This window comes from Alligator mississippiensis, chromosome 4 (assembly GCF_030867095.1).
Source record: "Alligator mississippiensis isolate rAllMis1 chromosome 4, rAllMis1, whole genome shotgun sequence".
NCBI lineage: Eukaryota > Metazoa > Chordata > Crocodylia > Alligatoridae > Alligator > Alligator mississippiensis.
This window is the reverse complement of record NC_081827.1, coordinates 94376399-94389799: the sequence shown is the minus strand read 5'-3', so window position 1 is coordinate 94389799 and position 13401 is coordinate 94376399. Positions and strand designations below refer to the sequence as shown.

General features: G+C 38.3%; 1 long non-coding RNA gene across 1 annotated transcript in view; it reads left to right on the top strand.

The window, feature by feature from the left end:
* Positions 1 to 13401, top strand: part of LOC109281533 (uncharacterized) — an 81221-nt gene that overhangs the window by 13194 nt on the left and 54626 nt on the right. The window contains exons 2-3 of the long non-coding RNA XR_002088205.2: positions 9954 to 10057; positions 10976 to 11103. This is a non-coding gene — a long non-coding RNA (uncharacterized LOC109281533). The remainder of the gene's footprint in view (positions 1 to 9953; positions 10058 to 10975; positions 11104 to 13401) is intronic.

Sequence of the window (13401 nt, the reverse complement as noted above, 5' to 3'; positions counted from 1 at the left end):
CCCTTACTGGGCAGTGCCCCCAGCCCCAGCCTTGCCTAACTCCCTCCCTCTCTTCCTCCCTTACTATGGGGGCCTCAATTCCCCCCCCCCCCGACTTCCCTGTGGGGAGCTGTGGGTACTACACATGCATATGGTTCCCCCTGCCTGTTGGCTGTCCTCCTGCTCCTCCCAGCTCCAAGCAGCCCCTTGCAGGCTAGAACTCTGCCAGCCTGCAAGGGGAAACCTATTGTTTCCCCACAGTTTTTTTCTTTAAAGGAGAAAGTCACTGTTTTCCCCCTTAAAATGAGAGAATCTATTTTTCACATTTTTTCATGGCAAACAGAAAATCCAAATCCTTGCAGATAACACATCCTTGCACTCTGGATCAGGTCAGTGTGTGGAGCCAGTCTGTGACTGGACTGGTGCATGGGTGCGGACCTGGCACATGAGACCCAGAGCATGGAACTGGACCCAGTGTATGGCCCTGGCCCCAGCACCAGATCTGGCCTGTTAATTGGCTGGGCCCCACTTATCTGGCCCATGTGATGGATGGAGGGGATGACCCCCACTGCTTTAATGAATTAAATCAGGTATGCTCAACCACTGGTCCGTGGGTCAAGTTGGGCCCAATGGAGCCATGGCATCTGACTGACAGGGCTCCCTATCGGCTCAGAAAATTTGGAGGCAGGAGAGCAGGGGCAATGAATACTGCCACTTCTCCCTCATTCTTAGATTACCAAGCCCCATGCAGCTGGATTGAGGTCAGGTCAGGCGCTTGCCACATGGGACTGGGGCACCCTCCACGGTCATATCTGGGCTGGAACACTCCCAACCCCTGCAATGCAGCTGGAGCCCACCATGTGGCCAGAGTGAGTCTGGCCTTTGCCTGCCCTGTGTTCAGGATTGGGCCCCTGTGCTGTACTGATTTAGGCCCACCAGCCAGATCTGGCCCACAGACATACTGGGCACTACCCATCTGGCTCTTGAGGCAAAAAGGTGGTTGAATACCACTGCTTTAAATTATTAGATTTCAAGTTGAATATGTCTTTATAAAACACTAAAAAGCAGCTAGAGGATTACTTTGGCTAGTTTGTTTTCATTTACTGTGTGGCTAAACCCCTTTGACATAGTGTCTTTTTTCTCAGCTGTGACAGTTATGGAATGCTTCATCCGTCAGCCTAGCTAAAGAAAATCTTAGCCTGCCCCAAGTCAGAAGTAGCTCAGCCCAAGAAAATTGAAGTCCAGTGTTAAATTGTTTTTAAATTTATTTGATGGGGGTGTTGAAACTGGGGAGCTTCTACGATGTACTCCCCAAACACCCCTGTTACAATTTTGCTGTCTCTGGGCTTCTATAGGGCACAACATCTTTCTCTGTTGTTTGGCATCTTGATGGAGTGGCCATCTTTGAGGGCAGTCTGACCACAACCCCACATCTGATTATGCTTTTTTTCCTGCTGCAGAAGAGAGAGGTTAATCCTAAAATCACAAAGACCTTTTCTTTCTATTTGCTTGACAGGAGCTTTAATCTTCAGGCCTGAAATCTTCAGCCCATGTCTCTCTCAGATGTCTTCCAAGACTCTTCATTAATCAGAGAAAGAAATTACATCCATGTAAGGGTTAGCATCTTTGCACATCTCCAAATGTCATTGCCATTAGCCTGACTTTCATAAAAGACTGACAGTTATTAATATTTATTATTTGTATTGTGAGAGTGCCTAGGGGATCAGGGCACGGTTGTGCCAGAGATGCACACCAAAGAGCTTGCAATGTACATAAGGATCATAGGCTCTGACAATTCTGTAGAAATCCATCCTTAGGATGGGGGTGGCTGTAAAATGCTCTCTCTAGCACAGAACAGTTCTTCTCAAAATAAGGAATAGCCTTTATGGCTACAAGGCTTAGGAGGCCAGGGAAGGTTTCTTGGATCAGAATCCACAAATCCTTTCTGTTGTCTGCAGTCTTTTATAAGAAGTGATGGGGTAATCTCTGGTCTTAATCACAACGTGTTGCATTTTGTTTAGGACCTAGGTTCTTTGGAAGGCTACTTAGTACCAATATGCTACATAGCTCCTAACTTTGAACTTGCCAGCAGTTCCAATCCAAGAGAATTCTGTGCTGTCACAAAAAATGGGTTAAAGTGGGGTCCGAAGCGTGATGGTGGTGTGAAGAGGAAAGAATTTTGAGAAGTTTGGAGCCAGGGTGCAGTCCCCCTAGAATGTACCTAACCACAACTGGTCAATTCAGCCTATAGCTTAGGAGATGATGCTAAATTCTCTCATAGCCACAGCTGTAACTAGTGCTGTCTATAAATTCTGATTGACTAGGAGACTCCAGGCTGGTAGTTGACCTGACCACAGTTATCCACACCTTCATTACCTCTCAGGAGCCTAGAGCAGTGTGATATACCTGGGTATAAAGTCTTAAGGGTTTAGAAAACTACAGCTAGTACCAAACACTACAGTGTGTTTCTTCAGTAGTACAGATTGTTAATATATAAATAATTCAAATGTCCTCTAGTCTATACACTGACTTCCCAAGGAATCTTGAAATAAGTTCAAGGCCAGATCTCATCACCAATGTCCATTGTGGTTTGGCACATCGCAGGTAAACAGCTGTCTAAAATTCAGGAGTGAAGACATTGGTAACAATGCTTGTCTGACACCATAGACCTCTTTGAAATAAGGGAAATGGGTAAAACCCGTTTCTGTAGTGGACAAAACTTCCTCAGAGATCAGTCTGAGATTGTGACATGAATTTCTCCAGGAACTAAAGACCATCACAAACCTTACCAGCACCACCTTCACTAAGCGATAGACGCATTCTTTGATTTTTGCTGCTTTTAACATAAATAACATAGCCCCTCTCCCCAAAACAAACAACCCCCCCCCCAAAAAAAACAAACCCCAAACTCCTCAATATGTGCTCCTTTACTCTTATAAAGAAGGCAGGAGAGCAAATAGCATATGATAGATGTTAATTATGTTGATCATAATTAAGAATCTACGTAGAATAGTAAAGAAGGACGTGTGATAAAGGTGAACTCTACTTATACCCAATCTCCTCTGCTTCAGTGTGTGGTGTTGTCAGCTGTTTAAGCTGGAGCCTAATTTGTGTAGAAGCTGGGCTATGGCTTTCTACAGCTATCATACTTATCTACTATATCTGAGGTACACTTGCACATACTTGAAAATTTGGGACTTAAAATGTTAAACCCAGTGAAGTTTTGCTTTGTGTGGAAGAAAGACAGTTTTGTTGTAGCCAGGAATGGCCATTTTATGGAGGGAAAGGCCTTTGAAAACAAGTGAGCAAAAAGCTGTTTGTGTGTGCATGCTAGTTTGACATAGTTTTGCAAGAAAATAAGTTTGTGTCCACCTGTTGTATGGTATATCTAGTTGGGATAGATTAAGATAATTACATGCACAGTTGAAGTTGTGCAAATACACCTGATCTATTTATTTTTTTTGGTGTACAAATGGGCATCTACTTAATTAAATTCCACATTATGGTTATTCAGTCTGAAGTTCCACTAGGTAATTTCTGTGCTGTGTTCTACCCCTGCCCAAGAGGGGAAAAAACTTTCTGCATAAGCATGTAAACTGATGCAGAGATATGGTGGTGATGGGATATTGCCTAGACGGGGTTCAGATTAGTTTCCTTCTAGGTGAAGTTTGTGTAGTAGGACAATCTTTTAAAATTATTGTTATTAAAGAACATTATTCATGTGGGTGCTTTTTATACAACATAGGACATTTCAGTATTTGTCTCCATCAGCTTCCTATTTTTAAAAATAAATGTGTGCATTCATCACAAAAAATTGGCACAGGCAGCAAATAATATCATGGTTTAGAGCTGGCATGCTTCCTGACGCATCTGATGCTTTCATTCATTAATGAAGGCTTCTATCAAATATCACACTTTCAGATATCTATATTTTAGTAAAATGGAATGGCATGGGAAACAAATCAGCAAATATCCTAATGCGTTAACATTGGCTCAACCATTTTAATGATGCTCTTTAGGAACCTAGAAGATCGGGTAAAGCACAATTGAGGTGATGTTGCCCAGTCCATGTCCGTGCTGGAGTGCAGAGCTGAATTCACTGCTAGGCTTTGGACAGATATAACATTTGAAGTGTTTCATACATATTTGTTGGGTGTAAGTTGTAGCTCTGTTGGTCTAAGGACATATGCGGACAAGGTTCTTTGGGTAAATCCAGTATCTTTTATTAGACCAGCTCAAATAGTTGGAAAAATTCTTCTTAGCAAGCTTTTGGTCACAAACAAAGGGCATTTGTGCCCAAAAGCTTGCTAAGAAGAAGTTTTCCAATTATTTGAGTTAGTCTAATAAAAGATATCAAACATACTTGACGTACTTCAGCGGGTGAGCAAACAGATGTCTTATGAAGTACTCCAAAAATGCCCCAAGTGCTGCAAAAATAACCCTGGAATAAAAAGCAACTATATGGAAGCAATGTCAAATGAAGCACTTCTTGTTATGGGGGTTCCCTCTATAACATGTGACAAGGTGTTGCTCAGTCCTCTAGCATCCCCAGTGCTCTACTTCCTGCTTACAAGGAGAGGGAAGGGAAAGCAGGATAGATGGCCAATGAGCACTCTCCTGTGCATTGTCTGCCCCAGGGACTGGAGAGCAGGAGTCTCTGCATGCCTCTGCCTTCAGTCTCCTGGTTCCAGTAGGAATCACAGGGTCCTCAAGTGCAAATGGAAGGGGGTTCAGCCATTTTAAGCAATCTGTGGACATGGAGAGCAATGCAAGGGATTGTTCTCTTCATCTCTGTGGCTGGAGATAACTCCTTGAATGCCTCTCTGCTGCCAGAACTGGGAGACTGTAAGCTGAGCACACAGAAGAATTGTCATTGGCTATCAGCCCTGCTCCTTCCCACCCTAACGGTGGTGGGAGTTGTGGAGCTGCAGGACCAAGGAATCCCCTGTGGTACCCTGGGTTGGAGAGCACTCTGCTGTCTGATGTTGTGCAGATTTTGAAATGCTTCTGCTGGGGAGCGTGGTGGGAGGTGGAGGGGTCATACAGGGAAGACCTCTACATCTGTCTGTAGTAGAAATACTTCAAAAGTTGCATCTTGCCAGGACCTTGGTTTCTCTTTTAGTTAGAATGAATGCAAGAGGCAGTTATGTTTTAGACTATTTATTGCACAACAGAAAAAAAGGTAGCCACTTCATCCATTTCATCATGACATGATAAATGATCTAAAAGGCTTCTTTGCCTTCAAAGACGTTAACAGCAGGTTTTGATTGTTCTCTTTATAGGTACTGATGTCCATGATACTTCAGGTGAAGAGTTATGATGTTCCTTAAGCTGAATCAGCAATTAGCAATTTTACTAACTGGTAGAAAAGTAGCCCTGAATTTAGACACTGGAGAGTAAAATCAGCTGTCTAGGATTGTGAGAGTCCTTTGTGTTCATTCTTGGAAAGGAGTGACTCTTCTATAGTTGGAATGATTAGGAAGACTCACCAGGAGATGAATTTAGGACAGCTTTCGTTCCATGCAGACCTTTCCCTTGCAGGAGTGAATTTGGTCCCAGGTTATTTTAGGAGTCATGAGGAGAATGTGGATTATACTTAAAGGAAAAGAGTTGAGGCATGACTTCTGAAGAGTCTTTTTACACTCGTTTCAGGCTGGTTCACAGGACAGTGTAAAAAGAGCAAGTAAATTGTTCCTTTTTTGGTTTTAAAGGACCTGTTGAATGAAGGAGCTGGACCACTTGCCACAAAAATGGCCTTTTAAAAAATATTGTTTGTGTGATTATGTATAACTGACATTCAGAAACTCTTAAACTAAAAGCATGAGCCTCTTAGCTAGATATTGTATACTCATTAACTTGCATGTGTTGGATTTCCTAGAGGGAGACAGAGAACTACCTTTTATAAGTATTAATTATGCTTATTTTTCAAGCTTGACAGGGAGTTTGCAAAAGTTTTGCACACCAACAGCCATATGACAGAAAAGGTCACAGAACTGGAAAGATATTGACTTAAACATATAACCACTAACATGTTATTTTTTTCAGGAAGTTCCATAGTGTTTTGTGTCTCAGGCAAAGAAAAAATGCAAAAACATCTGTAAAAGAGCATGATTTCAACATTTTTTTTAACTGGGCCTAGTAGTTAAGGACCCATTCAGAATGCCCTGATTGCTTCCTGCTGTCTCATGACTTCGCTTGCATTTCATTGTGGTAGTAAGAATTTCCTGATTTAGAAGAGAAGAGTGGACCAATTTCAAAGGTTTTGCACAGTCATGAGGAAGTCTTGTGCTTTAACAAATCTTAGATGAACTGGCAAAGCATCATAATTTATTTGGATTAGATCTCTAATGAGAATGGGATTCCTGAGAATTCTTGTACTTGCTTCCAGTTGGGTTGAAAATAATAGAAAATGCTGCTGGAAAAGACCTTGAGATGTCATCCAGGCAATCCCCATAAGAAATACTATAAGCAGAGATGTAACTAGCAATTTCAGCACCCTAAGCAAAGATGCTGTTAGGGGAGCTGAGCACTGGAGAGAGAGGTGCCCTCTCAAAGGCTAGTAAGGCGGAAGCAGGAAGGAGCAGCAGGGGGCTGTTGGTGTCCTCTCAAAGGCTAGGAACACTTGTTGAATTTGTCCCAGGACAAGTTGTGCCTGTGTCTGTCCTGGTACAGAAAAGTTCCAAGGTTGGCCTATACACATACTGCCATTCCAATCAGCATTTGATGAGTGACTGAATAGTGCCACTTTTTTCTGCCATCTATTCGAGGATGAAATCCTGGGATATTGGTTCAGATGCATTTCATGAACATTTTTAGGGTTTGTTCTGGGACAATGATTGCACTTTGTCCCAGGATAAAATGATTCCTCCTTGGATAAGGGCAACATCTGTTTGTAGCTTAAATCAACATCTGGGGTCACTGCCCCAATTAGCTGTACCACTTAGGCTACTGACTGTTAGAGTGGTCCTCGTGAAGTATGTAAGAGTCACAGCCATAAACAGGAAAAGAAATGCTGCGTGAAAATAAATATTTTTATTTAAAAAAAAATCATTTTTAAAGCTTAATAATTATAAATTATTTAAAGGTTATTAATTAATAATAATTCATACATTTTAAAGCTTAATAATTATCTAGTTTCAGCTAGCTCTGGTATTATCCAAACCAATTTGCTTCTCTCTACAATTTTGGGACAAATCCATTAAATATGCTCTTTTGCTAATTTATGTTTAAACAAGAATTCTTCCTAGACAAGTGGAATCTGTCAAATTTAGGTTAAGGGTCCAGCGTATTGCTGTTTTTTTTAATTCCCCATCAGTATCTAGGGGAACGTTTGTTCACCAGAGCGCCCCAAGGGATGACGAGGACGAATGGTCACAAACTACTACAAGATCGTTTCAGGCTGGACATAAGGAAGAATTTCTTTACTGTCCGAGCCCCCAAGGTCTGGAACAGCCTGCCACCGGAGGTTGTTCAAGCGCCTTCATTGAACACCTTCAAGATGAAACTGGTTGCTTATCTTGCTGGGATCCTATGACCCCAGCTGACATCCTGCCCTTTGGGCGGGGGGCTGGACTCGATGATCTTCCGAGGTCCCTTCCAGCCCTAATGTCTATGAAATCTATGAAAATTATTATTTTTTATGATCATAATCTTGCATGAGCTAACACAGGGTTTTTTTAAGGCTAGAAAGAGGAGTTGAGACACCTAAACAGCAATATTGTTGATTTAAGTAGTGAAAAGTGGATGCTCATCTAACATGATGATTTGGATATGGTACCTTAAGCAGTCCATAAAATGACCTTCATAGTGATTGATGGTGGAGATGGATGTTTGGGTCCATATTCTGCCACCATCATCTACGGCGAGTACTGCTTTATTCTGCAAGCAGTCCAACTGATTTTTGTTGTTACCATTTGTGGAGTAAAGTAGTACTTAACCCGAAGTAAGGCTGCAGCATCTCTGACTAATGGTCTATTTTTATTTTAAATCTCTATTTGGAAACCATTTAAACTTAATGCTACACTTTTAAGGTGCTGCAAAGCCTCTTTGTTCCAATAATCCTTATTATCAGGAAATATTAACATCCTTTATGTTCAAATTTATTGTTAGTTTAATAGATTTGAATGCCTAACAGTAGACTTTAATATCCAGCAACAAAAGCCAGATGCACAGTCTGCCTCATAAAGAGATGGCATTAAAACAGAAGGAGTTTGATGGTCTTTCACTAGATAATCTATTGAGTTTGCATTTATTTTCTAAATCATATGCAAAACAAAGTTCTCACTATTTCCTTTTTTTAAATTAAAACATCTGCACTTCATTTTTATGTATTTGATTATTTTTCATATTTGTCCACCTTGTACATTTGCAAATTTAGTATGAAAATAAGAAATCTCATTACCTTAATGGCTAGCTATAAAATTATTTTCAGCACTAAGAATTTGTTTATAACATGTTTTATTACTTCATGATATGAATCCAATCTATCTGATAAGTTAATGTTTGTCTCGAAAGAAGGGAAATTCTTACAGGGTGACAGTAAACTATGACCAGGATTTACTATGTACCCTCTTACCATTAAACAGTTTTAAGACAGTAGTTGTGTAATAGTTTGAATACTTCTTATAGTAAAAAAACCCAAACACCGCACTCTTTTTATTTGTGAGAATAGTTATATAAAAATTGTATAATTGAGTTCTGACAGTAGAGGAAACATTTCTGCAATTGGTTTATCAAGGAGTTAAACAGAAGTTAATCTTCAGGTTTGTTTGGTGCAGTTTTTTGCACTGTTTTTTTTCAGTAGGGACCATCATACACACTGCCAAAAACAATGTAATTGTATTTTTACAGAATACCTTTAAAAGAACAAACTGTTATGAAAGGTGGGGGAGGGGAATATCATTGACACAAATATTGCAATTGAGACTAAAATAATTAAAGTGAAATTGCTTTCATTTATGGCTAACAAGTTTAGGCATTTTGCCTGATGAAAGCTATGTGAAAGCCTTTTTGTGAGAACATTATTTTTTTGCATGATGAGTGCCTTAATAGAAGTATCATAGGTTATGGAAAATAGAACAGTAGTACATTAGCTCAAGTTAATTACATTTATTCAGACAAAATAATATTCTGCTGGAGTCTTCTGTAGAAGCAGGAAAAAATTACTAAAACCTTTTGCCAATATTTATCTGTTTCAATTATTTTTGACAGTATATATGCTACATGTGATGCAGCTATAGGACCTTTATATCGACAGTTGGTAGCACAAGCCTTTTAAAGCACAAAGGGTAGCAGAACTTAAGCCAATCTGTGATAAAAGAGAAAAAATGAAATCACTATGGAAACTGCAGGAAGAATCTAAAAGCTTTCTTTATAAAGTAAACGTCTGATGTTTGTGACTGCGGGGGCAAAAAATTCATAAATCTGTATGATGCTATCATTTCTGACTTGTTATCACAGCAAATGCCAAGTCTAAGCAGTCTGACCTTAGCTTTATTAAGTGCTTTCTTTTCAGAAATAGTTACTATTCAACAGTAGAAGGGCTGCAGTGCTGCAAGGGGGTAAAACTAATTTGTTTAAAATGTGTATTCTTTTAAAATCAAACAGACTTCAAAGCTTATAGAGTCAGGAACACTGTGAGGTATACAGCAACTCAGGGAGCTGAATGCAATTCAGAAAGCTATGTTTCGTCCCATTACATGCCTGTCTTTGATCTCAGATTGAAAATCTCTGACCCTCTCCCTCCAATCCAAAAGCAAATAAATACTAGGGGAAAGAAACCTCTCTCCCTTTAGCACACAGGGCCTCTAAGACTGAAAAATGAAGGTGACTGCTATTATAAAAGCTCTGATCAACCTGCTTGGACAACAGACAGCAACAAATACCTGTCTTAGTGAAGGAGTTTAAGAGCATTGCAGAGATCCTCAGATACTACAGAATATTTTGCCTTACATGGGCCACTGTCTTTATTTCAGAACAACTGAAGAACTAGAGAAGCAGAATAACAATAAATCTTATAAATCCAGAACTCTTCATGTCGTCAAAACTACCCTGAATTCAAACCAGGATGATGCACTTGGTAAGTATATCTCTACCATTACATTTTGTTGCCTTAAACTTGGGGTTGCTTTTCTGCCTTATATATCCAATGTAAGCAAGACCTGGGATTTAGGATGTGTTTGTTTTTTCTGGCTTCTGGAAGTTTTACTGTAAATATTAGCCTTTCCAAAATTGAAAGCTACTGTATTTCCTTTTTTTGTTGTTGTGTTGTATTTAGACAGTGTATAAACATTGCTAGCCTGATGTTTCAAGACACTTAGAAACAATAGTGCTTCTAAACTAACTCGATATGCACAGGCTTGGTGAAAGCATAGTATGTATTCAGGTCTAATATTTATATCTTGGTAAGTTAGTTTTAAATACATTGATGACACTGAAAAGGACAAATGTTTCTCACGCCTTCCAAACAGCATGGTGAGTATTTTAACTTTTGTTGCGATAAGTTTAAATACAACTTTAAATACAAAAGTTTAAATGCAAAACTTAGTGCGTAGCAGACATTGTTCAAAATGATTTTACAATAAACAATGTGGGCAAGTACAAAAATAAATTTCCAGGTATATTCAGATTTCAAGGTACACTGGTGAATGGTACTGTAGAATATTATTACATTATTAACAGTAAATCTTTACAGATTAACAACAGAGAAACACTGACAATAACATTTCTTGGAAAAGCAGGTTAATCTTTCAGTAATAAATATAAATCTTAAAAAGGTATAGTTTGACATATTGGCTCCATTGTAGCTTTTTATGCATATAATGAAAACCAATTATCTGTGAAGAAAATTTGACTTTGTGGAATGAAATTAAATTGCTTTTTAAAGACTTCCTTAAACAGCCCTAGCTAGAGAGAAGTCCAATAATGTTTTTAGCTCTGAATTGTAATGACTTTCCTACATTAATAAATCATGTTGCATTCTGACTTTTATCATAAGATTCAGAGGAGGAAAACTGCACACAGCAGCATGAAGCTACATCGGACAGCCCTGTATTTTCCTCCATCAAGGTACTCTACACATGGCCCTTCAGGAGCAGCAACTTCCACAGAACAGCACTTACACTGGTAGGTCCAACCTTGCTGTGAGTCGATGGCAATATTTAAAAAGACAACTATTTTATTAATAAATGAATAATCAAATTCTGATTTGTTTAATGCACTCACACTACTTAAATATACTATCTAAGGATTTAGAAGGAAGTGATATGTTATCTGTTGTTGATTTGCCACATTTGAAATGTTATTGCTAGGAAGATGACTATTTAGGTTTATTTATTTATTGACCAGCTTGGAAATGGGTATAGGATGGAAGTAAAGAAGTAAATGCATTGAGAAGAAACTGTTTCACTTATCCAGCAACAATGCAAATGTTTCCCTTTTGTAGCACTGCATCATGTTTACAAATTTGGGACACAATGTTGAATGAGAATTTTTTTAATGTATCTGGAACCAAGTGTAGGGTACAGTTTCTGCATTTAAAGAATCTTAAACCTTGCAAAAAACCCTTTAATTTTTAAGAGTGATGTTATACATGGAAACAGGTTCTAAAATAACTAGCTTAGAAACTGATGATATCAACCTGAATGATTCTTTCCCAATGGATCATGTATCCAAAGTATAATTTGTTACAAGAATATGATCTGATGAAATATATCTGTGACACTGGTGTGCTTCATTGTTATGTAGAGGCTTAGTAATAGTCTTGCTGAGTTCTAATCTTAGACATTTGCTTTTGTAAAAAGTCTAGCTGATAATACAGTACCCTAATTATGTTTCTATGAAAACAGTTGAGAAAAAAAGTGATATGTAATCTTCACCACTATATTTTAGAAAAAGTTATTTAATTAGGAGCGTATCAGAAATGCCTCTCCTGAGAGTCTAATTATACTTTCTTTTTGAATATGTGATTATTTTATAGCTAATGTGCAAATGTAATTAAGCATATTTTAATCATAAGTTCTTTTACTAAACAACACATTGTACTCACCCCATATCCTGAGCAAAGCAGTCACTGGTTCCACTCTAATATTTTTCTATCTTTGAAATTGTCATTTTATTTTAATAGTTTTCTGCAATAGTAAATTTGTATTGCCAATATTATAAATAAATGTGTATGTTCTGGAAAAAAGCAACTTTAAAAAGAAAGTAGGCAGGTGAAAAGTAAGAACGGTGCCTTCAAACAGCCTTTGCAGTAAGAAATCAGAAATCAAAAATATATTAAATCTAAACTATATCTTATAACGCTACTTCTTATTTTGCAATAGCTATTATTTATTTTTGAAAGTTAGGCAGTAGCTATGCTAAGTTGTGAAACTGTTTTGTGTCCTCATAAAATTCATTTTTATACAGCTAGTTTACAAGCTGAGCCCAAAGGTTAATTAAGGTTATATACCTAAGACTTTATACATATTTCTGCATATATAACACAAGCAGTTGATGCTGTGTTTTATTTTATCTGGTATGAATTGTTTCTTAATATAAAGCTATTTACTACAAGATCATTAAAACACTGAATCCATAATGGGGAAATGGATACCTGATATCAGTGTGTGGCTTTGTTTCTGAACATTTAAAATTATGGAGTAAGCTGAAAGAGAACACTCTTGTGGTGTATCCACAGGTAACGTTCTCAGACACCAGAATATTATATAATATACAGTTAGATGTACTGTTTTCTTCATGCTTTTCTTTGGGGAATACAATACAGATTTTTCACGTGTCCTGTGGATATGCAAGTGTAAATATTCAATGTTGTGTCTAGGGAATTATAGTAATTGCAAACTCTTGCTTTCAATAGTGGAAGTTGTGTACCTAATTCTCAGCGGAAATTACTGAAAATGCACTTCTTAGAAAAAATATAACACATTAAACAACATTTCTCAGTGTTTGCGCTTCTGAGGAAAAAAGGGTTTTCATTGAAAACTACTATAGAGGGATAAACTCCCTAGGTATCAAATATTTTATCCTTTATAGTAAAGTGCATGTTATTAGTTGCTTATGATAGTCTTGGCTATATCAAGGTACAGAAAATCTTTTATAAGAAAATGTCTCCTTCCCCACCTCCCTCATAGCATAAGGCATGTTCTTTCCCTTGTGGACATAGTATAATGTCCCTGAGTGTAAAGGGAGTTAACATGGAAAGGGAGTTAAGCATTCCCCAGGAAGTGAGGATTTATTTTTCTAGTCTGTCTTCCTCTAGTGGGTCCAACACTGCAGTTGTTGAAAGTTATTCTTTTCACTTTCTTCTTACATCTTTAAATTACCAAGGGAGGTGGGTATTTGTTTGCTTTTTAACACCAATGATTCAGTAAAGCCTACTGTTGAGAATCCAAGTATTGGAATATGTACAGCAGATTTGGTTCA